The 17,247-nt window shown below is 42.6% G+C and overlaps 1 long non-coding RNA gene across 1 annotated transcript in view; it reads left to right on the plus strand.

Annotated features, from left to right (window-relative positions):
• Positions 1-2,402: 2,402 nt before the first annotated feature.
• Positions 2,403-17,247, plus strand: part of LOC143933182 (uncharacterized) — a 42,364-nt gene continuing 27,519 nt past the window's right edge. The window contains exon 1 of the long non-coding RNA XR_013263029.1: positions 2,403-2,486. This is a non-coding gene — a long non-coding RNA (uncharacterized LOC143933182). The remainder of the gene's footprint in view (positions 2,487-17,247) is intronic.

The raw sequence follows: 17,247 nt of genomic DNA on the forward strand, positions 1-17,247 counted from the left end.
AAGGTTGTAATGTCAACACATATGAATTGCACAGGATCTGAAGATATTTTAATTCAGATACGGGACCAAGTGAGTTTAATTATCATCTTAATCATCCACAGAACCTGTGTAATCAACATGTGTTTGGTTTTAAAGGGATGAGGTGGCAACCCCATTCATGCATTGTGTCATGTTTAAAAAGATTCTTACACTGTACTCTATACACAACAGGGCAGGTCTGTATGGGGATTGTTGCGCTGGACTAATAGGCTCTCGGCAGACCCAGACACAAATCTTCTGTGGAGCTTCTTTGATGCCTTAGGTCAGTGTTTATCAACTCCAGTCCTCAAGGCGCCCCAACAGGTCATGTTTTCAGGATTTTCCTCAGATGAAACAGCTGTGGTAATTTACTAAGGTGGTGAAACTGAGCAAATCACCTGTGTAAAATAATGGAAATCCTGAAAACAAGACCTGCTGGGGCGCCTTGAGTTGAGAAACACTGCCTTAGGTGTTAGTGCAGATTTGGGGGTTGTGGTGGAGTTCCTGCACCAATTTTCTAGGAAAAGAAGCCCTGATTGCATGTATGGCTTATCTGGTAAGTGGATATTTACCTTTTCTCCTGCTGGATATAGTTTGCAGGTGCATCCATTCTGATTAATGTCACATCTAGATGTCCATTCCAGCTCATTTCTCATCTATTAGGCTGGGTTTACACTGCTGCAGTGACGAGATCGGATGTGATTCGCACCGCACTGCAGTGCAAATCGCATCGATCTCTGTGCGATGCGTGTTCAGCCATACAGATAGTATGGCTGAATTCGCATCGCATCCGGCCCAAACTCGCACAGGACCCTTTCTTTTGGTCCGCAGAAGAATCGGATTGCATGGGTGTTCACACCATGCGATCCGATTCCTGTCCGAGTTTACAGATCGCACTGCGATATGCGAACTGATCTGGGGGTGTCATTAACTTTTCACTGACGCTCCCAGCAGTTCACATAGGGCAGTGTGAACTGCCGCCGGAAGGCATGCGATGCGGGAACCCGCAGCGGATTCGCAGCGTTCCCACATCGCAGCAGTGTGAACCCAGCCTTAGGCTGCATGCACACGGACGTTTAAAAAAAAAAAAAAAAGGGGCTGTAAAGCTAGTACAGATGCCAGGAAAAAAGCAGTGTTAAAACGTTTTTTTTTTTTTTTTCTTTCTGCGTTTTGCATTGAATTCAATGCACGTTAAGCCGCGTTTCTCTGTCTCCATTCAAAAACAATGGTTCCCTTATGGGAGCCCATTGATTTGAATAGAGCTTGTATCAGAAGTCAGATCAAGATGATCCGACTTGCGGTGTGACTTATGTGCTGAGAATCTTAGAGGGGAACCCCGCGAAAATGTGAAAAAAAAAATGCATGAGGTTCCCCCACCCTTCTGTCTGGTATAAAAAATGGCGTGGGGTCCCCCCAAAATCCATACCAGACCCTTAACCGAGCATGAGCGAGCGCCCCCCCCCCTCCTGAACCAGGGGGTGAGTGCTTTGGGGTAGGGGGGCGCCCTGCGGCCCCCCCCACCCCAAAGCACCTTGTCTCCATGTTGATGAGGACAAGGGCCTCTTCCGGACAACCATATGTTGAGGGCATATGGCCTGGTATGGTTCAGGAGGAGGGGGTACTCGCTCGTCCCCACCCCCTTTCCTGACCGGCCGGGCTACGTGCTCGGATAAGGGTCTGGTATGGATTTTGGGGTGACCCCCATGCCGTTTTTTCGGAGTAGGGAGTTCCCCTTAAGATCCATACCAGACCAAGGGTCTGATATCGTCTTGTGGGGGAACCTCATGAAAAAAAGTTTTAAATTTTTGTGGGGCTCCCCTTTAAGATTCTCAGCACACAAGTCGCACTGCAAGTCGGATCATCCTCTATTCAAATCAATGGGCTCCCATAGGGAACCATTGATTTTGAATGGAGACAGAAATGCCAGACGAGGCTTAACACAGCGTTACGCCTCGTTAATTTGCGTTTAACACCTTTTGCCGGCGTCTGGTGTTTTTACGGCTCTAACGCTGGAGCCTCAGAACACATTGGTCCTGAGTTTTTTTTACAGCTTAAAAACGCCTATGCCATTTGCAGCTCAAAAATGCCTAGGTGGACATGAAGCCATAGACTAATATGGACAGGCGTTTTTAAGCTGCAAAAAATGCTCAAAAAAGCGGGTGTAAAAATGTCTGTGTGCATGAGACCTTAGAGTTTGAACCAATGTGCTTTTGGCACCCCTCTTTGCAGGTGAGTGCAGCAGTATTCAGTTTTTTTTTACCATCTCAAGTGTTGTTGATAACATGGCTATATGGCTAGTGAAATGGGAACCCTGGTTCATCACTGATACACCTTCTTGATTTATTCCCATTAGGTATGCTTTTTGTTATAATTGATGCCATATACAGTGACCAAGTCTCATATATGCTTCATATCAGTGAGGTGAAGTGTCTTTTGCTTTCTTGACCTGAACACATCCAACTATATAGGTATGCTTTTGTGGTGTGATCTTTCATATGTAGGATGGATGTTCAGGGCTTTTTTTTGTGTGTTGGATAGTCAGACGGGTGTTTGCTGTATGGGATTTTTTTTCTTCCCTCTTGCTTTTGGACAGTTTGGTGTGTGTGTGTATACACACACACAATATATATATGCCTTCAATTGTATGTTAATATAAAATTATTAATTACAGTAACTCACAGAAGTGAGTACACCCCTCACATTTTTGTAAATATTTTATTATATCTTATCTCTTATATTTATTATATCTTTTTATGTGACAACACTGAAGAAATTACACTTTGCTACAATGTAAAGTAGTGAGTGTACAGCTTGTATAACAGTGTCAATTTGCTGTCCTCTCAAAATAACTCAACACACAGCCATTAATGTCTAAACCGCTGGCAATGAAAGTGAAAATAAAAAGAGAAAGTGTTGGGTTTATGACACCACAATGTTAATCACAAAAGATTATTAACACCACTGCTGCACCTAAAATTTGTTAAGACAAATACAAAACGATAGATAAAGGCTGCAAATGACAAAATACAGAAAATACCTAATTATTCAACATGCGGTGTGATCCTAATTAATAAAGTCCACAAATATGTAAACCATCAAAATATGTCCATAATAAGCATATGTGATCAAATCTTCTTGCGTATACTCCAATACCATGAATTATAAAGTGCAAATGTGCTCCAGAAATCTTAATTATAAAAAGCGCTTCACCCGAAGTGATAATAAAATACAGTCACCAGATAGCCTCGGCCAAAAAGTGACCACAACACATGGTTTTATGAAGATAAATCCTTGCTTCAATGGTGTATCTCCTTCACATATCTCATTCCAATCAAACATTTATGTATGGGGGAAACTGGATCCCAATCCAATATGCAGATTTTAAATGTAGAAATCTTCACCTTAGGTATTCTCCACTGCAAATAACCAACTTGCATCAAGTATGTCTGTGAAATAGCTCCACCACAAAGAGCCACAAAAGGCAGGATATAGTGTGCTGCTACTTCGTTTTTATTGCCTAAAATTAGCACTTGCATAGTCCAGCATGGGATCACAAACAATCTGCTCAAGGGGAAGCAGAAGCCGGTCAGACACCGCTGTATGACTTGCGGTGTGTGCACTGCGTCTCTGCTTTCCAAATGGAAGTGAAGGGCTCCTAGTGTTGTGAGGAGTGTCAGTTAATGCATTTCACGCTAGAGCACGCGTCATCAGGAAGTAGGTCTGACGCCATTTTCTCTGAGCCTAAATACTATCTATTGGTCAGAGTCAATAATAATGCTTTCCATGAGCAAAAAAGTTTTTTTTTTTTTTTTAAATGTAATTATCAAAAAACAAAAGCAAATAAAAAGGGGATTCTGCATGTACTTTAATAGAATTAATACATATTTAAAAACAGCCTTGGGAACTACAGCTCTTAATATACAAACAGTCTCCCTATATATAGACATGTGAAGAAGAGAGAGAAGCAAAACCATACTCACAATAGTCAATGTTCTGAATATAAGATTTAGGATAAAAGTTACAAAACACAATATATTAGGGACATCAAAACACAAGCGTTGGATATACATAAATCACCCTCTAAAGGACAGATGCAGTATCACAATCCGTGTATCTAGATGGCTGTACAGCGAAAAATCCTATACCCAGCTACATGAATGTTATACTGTATATGACAGACAACTACATAACTCAATAAACCCCCCAATGGAGGGCATATCAGGAAAAAATTAACCCTTTAGGATATTAAACAATTAGAACAGTCAAAAAAAAAAAAAATGATTCTGATAAAAAGGTATGTTCAGAAATACTATTAAAAAACAGTAAGGAAATAGTTAAGATCTAGTTCTATATTCAACCCGGCTGGCATAAGACAGCCAAGATCAAAAATCCACCTGGTTTCGGCCTGTGAAACCTGGGTTCTTATTTCACCCCCTCTCCAGTGGGGCAAAACCTTATCTATCCCATAAAATCTTAACGAGGTGGGGTCCTGATGGTGGTGTAACCTGTAATGATTGCAAACACTGTTTTCTAAAGCAATTTTAGCAAGCCTCTTTAGCAAGGGAGTGGTCATCTAGGAAGTGTGTTTGGGGTCGTTATGTTGGAATATTGCCCTGCGGTCCAGTCTCCAAAGGGAGGGGATCATTCTCTGCTTCAGTATGTCAAAGTACATGTTGGCATTCATGGTTCCCTAAATGAACTGTAGCTCCCTGCACTCCCACTACCATGCTTGCACCACACACTTGTCTTTGTGCTCCTCACCTGGTTGCCACTACACACACACTTGACACCATCTGAACCAAATAAGTTTATCTTGGTCTCGTCGGACCACAGAACATGATTCCAGTAATCCAAGTCTTTAGTCTGCTTGTCTTCAGCAAACTGTTCGCAGGCTTTGTTGTGCATCATCTTTAGAAGAGGCTTCCTTCTGGGATGACAGCCATGCAGATCGATCTGATGCAGCGTATGGTCTGAGCACTGACAGACTGACCCCTGACCCCTTCAACCTCTGCAGAAATGCTGACGGCAATCGAATGTCTATTTCCCAAAGACAACCTCTGGATAAGACACTGAGCACATGCCCTGAACTTCTTTGGTCGACCATGGTGAGGCCTGTTCTGAGTGGAACCTGTCCTGTTAACCCGCTGTATGGTCTTAGCCACTGTGCTGCAGTTTAGTTTCAGGGTCTTGGCAATCTTCTTATAGCCTAGGCCATCTTTCTGTAGAGCAACAATTCTTTTTTTCAGATCCTCAGAGAATTCTTTGCCATGAGGTGCCATGTGGAACTTCCAGTGACCAGTATGTGAGAGCGATAACACCAAATTTAACACACCTGCTCCCCATTCACACCTGAGACCTTGTAACACTAACGAGTCACATGACACCCCGAGGAGTGAAAATAGCTAATTGTTCCCAATTTGGACATTTTTCACTTAGGGGTGTACTCACTTTTGTTGCCCTCGGTGTAGACATTAATGGCTGTGTGTTGTTATCTTGAGGGGGCGGAAAATACAAGCTGTATACTCACTACTTTACATTGTAGCAAAGTGTAATTTCTTCAGTGTTGTCACATGAAAGATACAATGCACAGAGTTGCATTGGCACTGTGGGAAACTTTTATACCTCATCTCTCTACTGGCAACATGATGATATCTCTGTTGTCACAGATACAGTATACAGGGAACACACTCAAAAGCTTTGAGTAACTCATGAAATAATTTGGCTAATCCAATTTTGACTTCTTTAAATATATCCAAATTGTACATTTCTTATGGGAAATCTGTTAATACTGTATATCCTAAAACTGTCAATATTGCACATCTGCTATACCAGCCAAGAAGGGTATATCTCTATTTTATATCTTACACAACAAGACTCTTTTGATACATGCACATCCTTTTTTTAAATGAGAGTTAGAACATTGATAAAATGGATGGAGAGATCTAAGAACCCTAGCCCTTGGTTCCATGTATAGGGTGACATGCTGTATTGAAGACTGGGTATTACAAAATTACCCTACAATGTTATATAATTCTGTTTTAGATTAGTCAAATTCCATGCTTCACAGTCCCCTCTTTGCTGGAGAAGTTGCAGCTTCATGGGTACGCTAATGCATATTTCATGAAATTGTAAACACCTCAACAGTTTCTGGAGAAATTATGGCACAGGTCATCTGTATACTTGTCCCTTCATCATCAGCCCTAGCAATTCTAAATTTAGAGATTGACAAGTATTCTGTCCTTTTGCGCACAGTTGTCACTCATATTCTCCTGGCTGTTAGAATAATGAAAACTAGATAATGGAAACAACACTTGATGCCCAATCTATCGGACATTTTATGACAAACTGCTAGTGTTAAGGTGAGATAACTGCCCATTCTTTGAAAAAACATGGAAACCATGGATTCTGTGGGTGAGAAAGGACTAATACTTTGAGACTGTCTTGATACTTATCAAGAAGCTTTACATTTGTTGATTGTGTATTACTAGGGTCCCTATGTGTTGCACTTCACTGTATTTCTTCCTCAATTTGTTGTTCTACTCTGATTCATTTATATTCACTGTGCAAAAAAAAAAAAAAAACTCACAATCGTAAAAATAAATAAAAATAAAATAACTTTACAATAATATGGACAGGGCTTCAGATGTTGAAGTAGCATAGGTTACCATGGAGAACTTGCATAGTAATTAGTCAAGTTCAGTTAGAGATGGGTATTGAAAGCAGCATAGGCTACCTGTGAGGAGATAAAGAATCAATGTTCAGATGATGCAATTCTAAAGTGCAATACTTAATCTAATATTGATACTTTATTCAAGATAATAATTGCCAGTGCCAATGCGGCCAGTGGCTGACATCAGAGGGGGATCTCAATCCCTCCCACTGTAGCCCATAGATTGGAGGAATAGAGTGGCTGGAGGTCATGTGACCAGCCAGAAGGGATGAGCCCGATGTTCGACGAATAGTGAAAAATTTGGGGTGTTCGCAAATTCGAAAGCCGCGGAACACCCTTCAAAAGTCTATGGGAGAAATGAAAAAAGTGCTAATTTTAAAGGCTTATATGCAAGTTATTGTCATGAAAGTGTTTGGGGACCTTGGTCCTGCCCCAGGGGGACATGTATCAATGCAAAAAAAAAGTTTTAAAAACCGAAGCCTTCAGGGCTTGGTATGGAATTTGGGGGGACCCTCACGCAATTTTTTTTTGGTTCGGGGTTCCCCTTAATATTCATACCAGACCCTAAGGGTCTGGTAATGGACTGTGTGGGAATCCCATGCCGTTTTTTTCAATGACTTTTATGTGTATTGCCGGCACTGACAATTCATTATAGCCGAGAGTACTTTTAACCACTTGAGATCCGCGCTATAGCCGAATGACGGCTACAGCGCGGACCTCCTTTGCCGGGACTACGTCTATTGACGTCGTCCCATGCACGAGCGGCCTGCGCGCCCCCTGCGGCGCGCTCTGTGATCGGCGAGTCTATGAGACTCGCCTGATCACTGATCCGAGCAAGGGGTCAATCCCGACCCCTTATCACATGATCAGCTGTCAGCCAATGACAGCTGATCATGTGATGCAACGGAGCCGGTAATCGGCTATTTATTATATAAAAAAGAGCCGATCACCGGCGGCCGTGATCGGGACATCAGTCCCGATCCCGGCCAGCCCTGCCAGTGCCCACCTGCCCCCTGCCAGTGCCACCTTAATAAAACATAAGTGCCCCCGTCAGTGCCACCCAGCAGTGCCCACAGTGCCACCCACAGTGCCCACAATCTGCCTCAACAACGGTGCTGCACCCCAGTGCCACATATCCGTGCCCATCAGTGTCATCTACCAGTGCTCATCAGTGCCCAGCAGTGCCGCCCATCAGAGCCACCTATCAGAGCCACCTATCAGTGCCCCTTAGTGCCACCCATCTGTGCCACCCATCTGTGCCCATCTTTGCCCATCAGTGACGCCTTATCTGTGCCCATCAGTACTGCCTTATCTGTGCCTATCGGTGCCACCTTATCTGTGCCTATTAGTGCCGCCTTAACTATGCTTATCAGTGCCCGCCAGTGCAGCCTATCAGTGCCCACCAATGCAGCCTATCAGTGTTGCCTCATCAGCGCACTTCAATGAAGGAGAAAAATGACCTGTTTGCAAAATTGTATAACAAACTATTAAACATGATTTTTTTTTTTTTTTTGCATCTTTTTTTGTTTGTTTAGCAAAAAATAAAACTCTGAGCTGTAATTAAATACCACCAAAAGAAAGCTCTATTTGTGGGAAAAAAATGATAAAAATTTCATTTGGGGACAGTGTTGTATGCCCGCGCAATTGTCATTCAAAGTGCATCAGCGCTGAAAGCTGAAAATTGGTCTGGGACTGAGGGGGGCTTAAGTGCCCAGCAAGTGGTTAAATTACTTTTTTTGCATTGACACATGTCCCATGGGCAGGACCCGGGTCCCCAAACACTTTTATGACAATAACATGCATATAAGCCTTTTAAAATTCTCATTTTTCATGTTCATGTTTCATTTTTATTTTTCATGTTCGTGTCCCATAGACTTTAACAGTGTTGGCGTGCTCAAATTTTTTGCCTGTTCGCATGTTCTGCTGTAAACCGAACCGGGGGGTGTTCAGCTCATCCCTACCAGCCAGAAGAGATTGAAGATAAGGTATTTACAGGCATTGTTTTAGCAAAAAAACATTTACACAATGTAGTATAAATTAACTACTTCAGCCCTGTAAGAATTTACCTCCTTCCTGACCAGAGCACTTTTTGCGAATTGGCACTGCGTCACTTTAACTGACAATTGCATGGTCGTGTCTCCCAAACAAAATTTGACGTCCTTTTTTTCCCACAAATAGAGCTTTCTTTTGGTGGTATGTGATCATCCCTGGCAGTTTTTATTTTTTGTTCTATAAACAAAAAAAAGACAGGGAGCAGGGATCAGTGACACTGTCCCTAGGCAGAACGGTGAGATGCTTGTTTACATTAGCATCTCCCCATTCTTCCTCCCCGTGAGGCGATTGTGGATATCCCCAAAGCGATAGTCCACAGGACCCGCAACCTGACTCATGGAGCTTGCTGCGGGCATGCACCCGCTGCCTGTCTCTTAAAGGGCCATGTACAGGTACGTTATTCTGCCTAAGTGAGCCCTTCTGCCCGACGTATATTGGCGTGAGGCCATCGGCGAGTTGTTAATAAAACAGAATGGTTGGCTCTAATTTTTGTTTAACTTTACAACAGTATTAAACCCAAAAGCAAACCTTTATTATATTGCAGCTCATTAATTCTTAGATGTGATGGCTGCATTCATTTTTACTTTTTAGGCTTTGTTTCCCCTTTTGCACACAGTGATCTGGCCAGTAAGTCTGTTTTTTCAACAGGACCACCACTCCTGCAGATGTAGGATGGGATAAGAAAAAATATGAGATTGGCTTTTATTTAAAGCTGCTATAAACTGTTGGGTGCTTTTTTTTTTTTTTTTTATAGACCTGCAAGGTAAAGCCATAATGTGCTAGTATGCATTGCATACTAGCACAATATGTGGAACTTACCTGAAAACTAAGCATTCCAATGATGCAATGTCATCGCTGGAATCCGCTTTCATCTTCACCCATCTTCCTTCCGCGCATATGCGGAGGGACATCTGTTTATGACACAGATACTGAAGGAATGACCAAGGTGGTTGTTGCTTTGGAGCACATGCACTGATGACTGTATATATTGTGAATATCTTCTAAACAGTGCATGTTTAGGAGATATTTACAGTACCTATAGGTAAGCCTTATTATAGGTACAAGTAAAAGAATGAAGTTTACAACCACTTTAATGTCAATACTGCTTTATTGGAACATATTTGAAATTGTACAATAGATAGTACGATACACCATACAACACAAAGGGTCAGTATATCAAAGTAACCATGCATTGTTAGTACAAACATAAGGAAAGGCAGTATTACAAGTCACTTATTGTAGGTAAGAAGAATGTACTTGCCAAAGATAGAGGGAATAAGAAAAGGGCACGGGGGGGGGGGGGGGGGAGAGAATGGAAAGAAAACAGGCCAGTCGTCATAATGTAAACACATATAAGGGAACATAGACTAGTTTCTAATAAAGTCTTAAACAACAAGTCATCAGAATTTTATTGTACACTTGGGGTTGGATAGCCAGATAGCCCACTTATCTCTGAATGCTGCAACAGTGAAATCAGTAATTGCTAGCAATGTCTCCAGATGGTTAAGAGTAGAAATGGAATCAGTAGGAGGTGGTGAATTTGGTGTGTTCCACAGTCTAATAACTGTGAGTTTTTCTGCTAAAAGACGTTGTATAATCACTATTCACACCTTAGGTGGGAATTTGTGGATAGATATGTGTAGGATGGTGAACTCAGGGTTAGGAGCTATGTGTTGCCACATATATCTGACAATATGGAGAAGATTGTATTCCAAAATAATTGTAAAGATTTACATGACCATAATACGTGATACATTGTACCAGTTTCTCCACAGTTCCTCCAGCAAAAGGCACTTTGAAAAGAGTAGAACTTGCATAGTTTGTAGTACAGGGTGAGATAACAGAAATGGACTAAAAACAAATAATGTATTGAGGCTAGTATTTCTAAATATGGGGGTAGAGGGTGTTTCTGGTGGAAGGACTGAATTTGTAAGTAAGTAAAATGTGTAAAAGAGGAGGGATTAAAGTGGTTACATAAATGTTCAAAGGTGTGGAGGGAAGTACAGTAAAATGGGTTCTTAGAAGGGTAAGTTCTCTAGTTTTCCAGAGGTTTAGGTCAATGCAAGGTATGAAATGTTAGTGCACCGATAGTGGGGTAGGAATCTTGCATAGTGACCTACTAGGTGAAGAGGAAAGGGAGAACTCCAACCACAGCTTAATAGGGGGTCTGTATCATTGGGATAGGGTATATAGGAAGCGAGGCTCCTAGTTTAATTGCAATAAGGGCCGGTTTAGGATCTTCATGAGGAACAGTTACAGATTCCACCATTTGTTCTGTGTTTCAGTATAATATATATTGGGGGGGGGGGGGGTGTTATTATTCCATATATACTGGGCGAAGAGTTTTTTGATGGTAGAGAAGAAGGTACGTGGTAAAGGAATTATTAGGTTGTGTCTCAGGTTACAATGCCTTGGGTTAGAAAAGGATGAGCATGACCTCGTCTGCGAAAAAAACGATTTTATGCTTGGTACCAGCTATAGAGAGGCCTGAGATGTTAGGATGGGACCGAATACTCTCCGCAAATGTTTCCATAAGAAGTGTAAGCATGATAGGTGATAGAGTGCAGCCCTGTCTGGTTCCATTGGATATCTGTATCGCCTTGGAAGTAATTTCTGTGGAAAGGTAGCTGTGGGAGTGGAATAAAGGGATAGAATAGCAGTCTGTAACCATGTGGCATGTACCTGACCATGGATTCCCACCCAAGCACCCCTGGTAGTGAAGGCAGGGACTGCTAGGGCAGTGGAAGGGTGCATGTGCCTTGAAGCTGTAAGAGTGAGCTGTAGCTTGGAGACACAGGTGATGTGGTGTCTGGCCACAAGCCTTGTTCAGCCAGGCAGATAGGTGCAGCAGCAGATATAGCAGGCAAGGGTGATCCGAGAGGTGTAGACGTAGCTGGGACAGTAACAAGGTTAGCAGACATGGATTAGAATCAGGAACACAGGAACTGAGGACAACCCAGCACTCAAGGCAGGCAGACTCTTAGTTTAAATAGGATGCTGGGTGCCAGAATGTGTGGATGTAATGTGCCAATGTGCATTTGCATGCACATTCTAGTCCTTGCCCACCTTGGGCTTCTATGCTTGTGACTCTGCACATGCACATTAATTAGCACTTGCTGCACACAAATTAGCAGCTGCTGAATGGGAATGAGCACCTGTTGCACGAGTTCCCTGACACCATCCTGTCATCCCAAATGTATTGAGTACTGTCTTGAAATATCCCCAGTGGACCCTGTCAAATGCCTTCTCCACATCCATAGAGAAGAGTCAGCCTGGGAGTTTAGGTTAATAAGATGTCAAGTACCATCACGAGCTTAAACCGAGTGGATAAGATGTGGCTAAATTAGTTGTAGTCTTAGTTTGACAAATTTTCACATCTGTATTGAGAAGGAATATGGGCCTGTAGTTTTTAGGAATGGTGGGGTCTCTGTTAAATTTCGTAATTATTATGATCACAGCTCTCAACATTTCAGGTAGAAAAGTGCCAGAGGAGGAAGGCGAGATTAAAGACAGATTGCAAATGGGCGGCAGTTTCCTTAGAGAGATGTTTATAGTACTCATTTGAAAAACCATTATAACCCAGGGATTTATGATTGGGCAATTTGTTTACAACTCAGGAAATCTGTTTAGCTATAAATGGTTTAGAGATGGAATCTAGTTGGTCAGCAGTAAGGTTGGGTAGTTTTACCTTGCATAGAAAGGGATTGATAAGCATAGGAGATTGTTGGGAGATAGATTCATCATTGCAAAAAACATAAAGAGACTGATAATAACCCACAAAAGCATTAGCTATGTCCTTTGGGTTAAACAGGTTCTATGAGATAAAGGGTGGGTAAAAGCAGTTATTTTTTGCATGAGTTGTTTTGCTTTCACTTGTTTAGCTAACCAAGCTCATGCTCCGTGTGATAGTTAGAGGCCCCTTCTATGGATAAGGGAACCAGGTCAGGTCCATTCCATTTACGAGTGGAGCAGGAGGTTGCTCATCTGCAGGGAACAGCTGCCATTGTTTAAAAATTTGTATGCCTTTTTTCAATGCTGGATACGGGACATGTTTTGTCATTCCAGGTGACAAGTAGCTGCGTGGGTAACATTCTTGTTCCACAATATTTTTGTGAGTGGAGTAAGCTCTTTCTATTAATTGCTGTCTGTTGAGACATATCTGTGTATAAGGAGATGCCAGTAAATTCATCTGATACCACAGGATTTTGTTTGGCCATGGCTCGCTTGACTTGCAAGAATGAGTCTCATGCTATTTCCTGAGAGCACCTCAGAGGGTCCCAACTGTCATCTACAGAGCAAGGGGATGGCAGAGCTTCCAGTGCTGCTGCCCTATCTGGATGCCATGGAGATGAAAAGTATAGTCCATATACTTACTCCTGAGTGGACCTTTGTAGGAGAGCCTTGGAAATACCCAGGGTGTTTGGCCATATGTTTATCTGATCTCTTTTTGATTAGAGGGTCCATTGAATTTGGTAATGCTGAAACTTTATTAAGGTGGTGTTGTCACGATTTGGGAGACCTGAATGGCGATTTGGATGCGCACTACTTTGATCTGAACATTTCTGAAAAGGATCACTTTACATTTTCACAAACTTTATACATTTCAAAAATGTTTTCACTTTTTATAATTTTTTTGCACATTTGTTTTTTGTTGCTGTATTTGCAGTTGGATTCTGTTGTAAACAGGTATTACACAATAGATTATATGATATTGATGTTTTCATTGTAATACACAATTTTACTTGGTTTGCTATCTTGATTATCACTGCTTTATAGCATGGCTCTTTCTTGATATGTCAGGATCCGTTCTGTGGAAAATACCTGGCAGCAGAGCTGCTGCTTCCCATTATTGTTTATTTTAATGTTTTTCATTGTGGATAATAATTATTTTCCAAGTGCAGTTTTTGAGTTGGTATTAAAATACCTGTATCAATGGATCTAAAGGTCATTTGTATACAACTATTCTATTCCATATCAATCATTTGATTCAAACAAATCCAGAAAACCATCCACTGAGCCAAAAACCTGGTCATGTGTCCGGTTCTTTTTTAGCCACTGCAGTAGTTACATGAAAGCAAAGATACCAAAAACTGTAGAATTCCCAAGGCAAAGTTTTTCATCCTCTGTACAAATAACTGTGGCGTAACTGCTTGAGTCTAGAGGGAAAAAAAGATGGTGAGTGAGAGGAGAAAAGGTGTAGTGAAGGTTAAATGAAGCAGAAGAAAACACTGTGAGACCTATGGGGATAAGAGAAAAACAGAGATGAGAAGATTTTGTATAGAGAAATACACACACAATTGCACACGTAAACAAATTACTATATTTTGCAAAATAAATATGCATGTCATAGCTCACTGTCATTCTATTGAAAGCCATATATAGAAAAAAAGTGTTCTATGACAATAGTAACTGCATTCATTGATGGTCCTTTAAAGTGGTTTATAGGCTTACTTTTGCCTACAGGTAAGCCTATAAAATAAGGCTTACCTGTAGCTACCGTGAATGTCTCCTAAACTTGCATAGTTTAGGAGATATTCACTGTATACTGCTCGTACGTGCCGTTTCTTAAGCTAGTGTGACGTTACCGGCAGCTCCCACGCATGAGTGGGAGTGACGTAATTGTGGCTCTGGCCAATCACAGCGCCGGAGCCCATGATACCCAGAAGTAACTCCGGGAGGCATGTCGCTGGCCAAAGCTGTGACAGGGCCACTGTGGGGGCTTAGATATAATGTAAGTATATCGTAATGAGCTAGTATGCTATGCATATTAGATCATTATGCCTTAGTCCTGCAGTTTTTTATTTTTTATTTTATGCAATGAGCAGAAGCGCTACAAAACACATCCCCACCCCCCCAAAAAAACAAAAAAACAGTACAGAGATATGAACATCCGTCCGATTGTACCAGGCAAATTTCCCTGCCCCAGTTGCTGGACCGTCAAAAGAAGTTCACTCCCAGCCATCCACATGTCCAGCGGTTTAATGCCAGCTTGGCTAAATTGCTAGACTAGGCCCCCTTCCGTGAGTTTGTGCAGTGTGTGGTTCCTCAGTGGCAGGTTCCGAAACACCACTTTTTCTCATAGAAGGCGATTCCAGCTCTCTACCGGCATGTGTAAGGCAATGTCCATGCCTCGCTGGACAGGGCGGTCAGCGGTAAGGTGCATATTACCGCTGACTCATGATCCAGCAGGCATGATAAGGGATGTTACCTATCTTTCACGGTGCATTTGGGTGACTCTTCTGGCAGCTGGGATGAATTCAGGACAATGTGCAGTAGTGTTGGAGGTTGTTCTGCCACCACACCTCCAAAATGCTACTACTGGTGATTGTGACACACCTCTCTTCTCCACCCCCTCCACTTCTTGTTCCTCCATGGCCTCTTCCTGTGCTTTGTCCTCAGAACCAGCGGTGCTCTGTAGGCATTCAAGGGGCTACGCAAGTATGCAGGCAAAAAGACACCATGCCGTGCTTGCGCTGGTGCGCATGGGGGACAGGAGCCACACTGGGGCAGATATTCTGTCAGCTCTGCAGAGGCAGGCTGAGAGGTGGTTGATGCCACACCAGCTTCAGCCACAAATGGTGGTTTGCGACAATGGTACCAACTTCCTCTCTGCCCTCCGACAGGGACAACTGACCCATGTGCCCCGTGTGGCTCACGTCCTTAACTTGGTGGTGCAGCGGTTCTTGGGCAGGTACCCGGGCTTACAGGATGTCCTGAGGCAGGCCAGGAAAGTCTGTGTGCATTTGTGATGGTCATATAATGCCAGTGCTCGGCTGGCTGACCTCCAAAAGGAATTGAACCCGCCAAAGAACCGCCTAATCTGTGACATGCCCACCAGGTGTAACTTAACGTTGGCCATTCTGCAGTGGCTGCACGTGCAGCAGAGGACCATCAATGAGTACCTGTGCGACTACGGCACCAGGACAGGGTCAGGGGAGCTTGTTTTTTTTTTCTCCACGCCAGTGGGCCATGATCAGGGTTGCATGCACTGTCCTTTCACCATTTGAGGAGGCCACGAGGATGGTGAACATTGACAGTGCATGTATCGTGACACTGTACCTCTTGTCCACCTGTTGGAGCACAAGTGTGGAATAATGGACAGGGCACTTGAGGCAGAACAGAGGCAGGTAGAGGAGGACTTCCTTGCCCCTCAAGGCCCCCTTTATCCAGACATTGTTCCTGCTAGCCCTCCGATTACACAGGAAGAGGATGAGGGCTGAGGGCTGAGCGGTACGCTATACATCACCTCGTGTTTGTGACGGCTTCCAGGAGAACGGGTCTGTCTGTGTGCGTCCGGCCGGCGCAACGGACTTAAGGCTTATTTTCTTCTATACATTTGTAAGTGCATTTTTACTTTTTTTATCTTGAGTAATAAAGGGTTTTACACTATCTGGAGTTTTATTTTCCCTTTATGGTTCCGATGTCCCTTCTTTTGAGTCCTTCTTTGGGCCTTTGAGGAATACGCTTGGGAACAGGTCTTCTTCACAACCCCCACTGGAGTAGTGAAACCAGGAGGAAATTGAGGATCCCCCTTGGCTGGAAGTCATTCTTACAAGTCTCGTGTGACCCTCTGTAGTGGGGGGTCATGTTTTTCTGGTAAGCGGCAAATTTTATCACATGCTGGTGGCGGATTGAACACTTATTTTTTCATTGGACTGAGTGGCTGTTTCTTTATGAATATTGTGGTCTATTTTTGGAGGACTCTATTCACAACTCTGTAACAATTGGTTTTGTGATTCATGTATACGGACTCACTGTTCAAATACTGGGTGTTTTTGTTCTATCCTCTTTTATGCTGATAGAGGTTTATATAACGGAAATTTATATTGTAAGGGTTAAGTTTTATGTTTCAAGTCTTCTATATGTGCTTTATACCACGCACATTATAAATGTACACTAATTTACATATGGTTACTATACTTTGTTTACAATTTCAATTTTGTGCACAATTGGCTGTAGATCATGTCATCCTTAGTGACCCAGAGGAAATGTAATTTTGTGCAGGGACTGTTCTAAACACTGGAAACACGTGCCACTTCACAGGCATACTATAGACACCCCCCAGGCACGATATTTAAAGGAATATTTAATTTTTTTCCACTTTAAGTGTCATTAAAATCAGTGCTCCCGAAAAAACATCAGTTTTTAAAACTTTTTTTTGCATTGATACATGTCCTCTGGGGCAGGAGCTGGGTCCCCAAACCCTTTTTAGGATAATAACTTGCATATTAGCCTTTAAAATTAGCATGTTTGATTTCAAACATTCAAGTCCCATAGACTTTAATAGGGTTCTAAAGTTCATGCAAATTTTCTTTATGTTTGCAGGTTCTGGTGCAAACCGAACCGGGGGGTGTTCAGCTTATTCCTACCAAGGATGAATTGTCCTCGGCTCTAGCCGGGTTAGTGCACAGGATTACTGGCACAATTGCCTCTATCCCACAGGGTGGCATGACGTGTGACAGATCCCCCTCTCTCCTAGTTTGGAGCAGGGATGGGTTGAGGATGGG

Source organism: Lithobates pipiens, unplaced genomic scaffold (genome assembly GCF_037356315.1).
Source record: "Lithobates pipiens isolate NorthernLeopardFrog02 unplaced genomic scaffold, aLitPip1_a1.2 Scaffold_27, whole genome shotgun sequence".
Taxonomy (NCBI): Eukaryota; Metazoa; Chordata; class Amphibia; order Anura; family Ranidae; genus Lithobates; species Lithobates pipiens.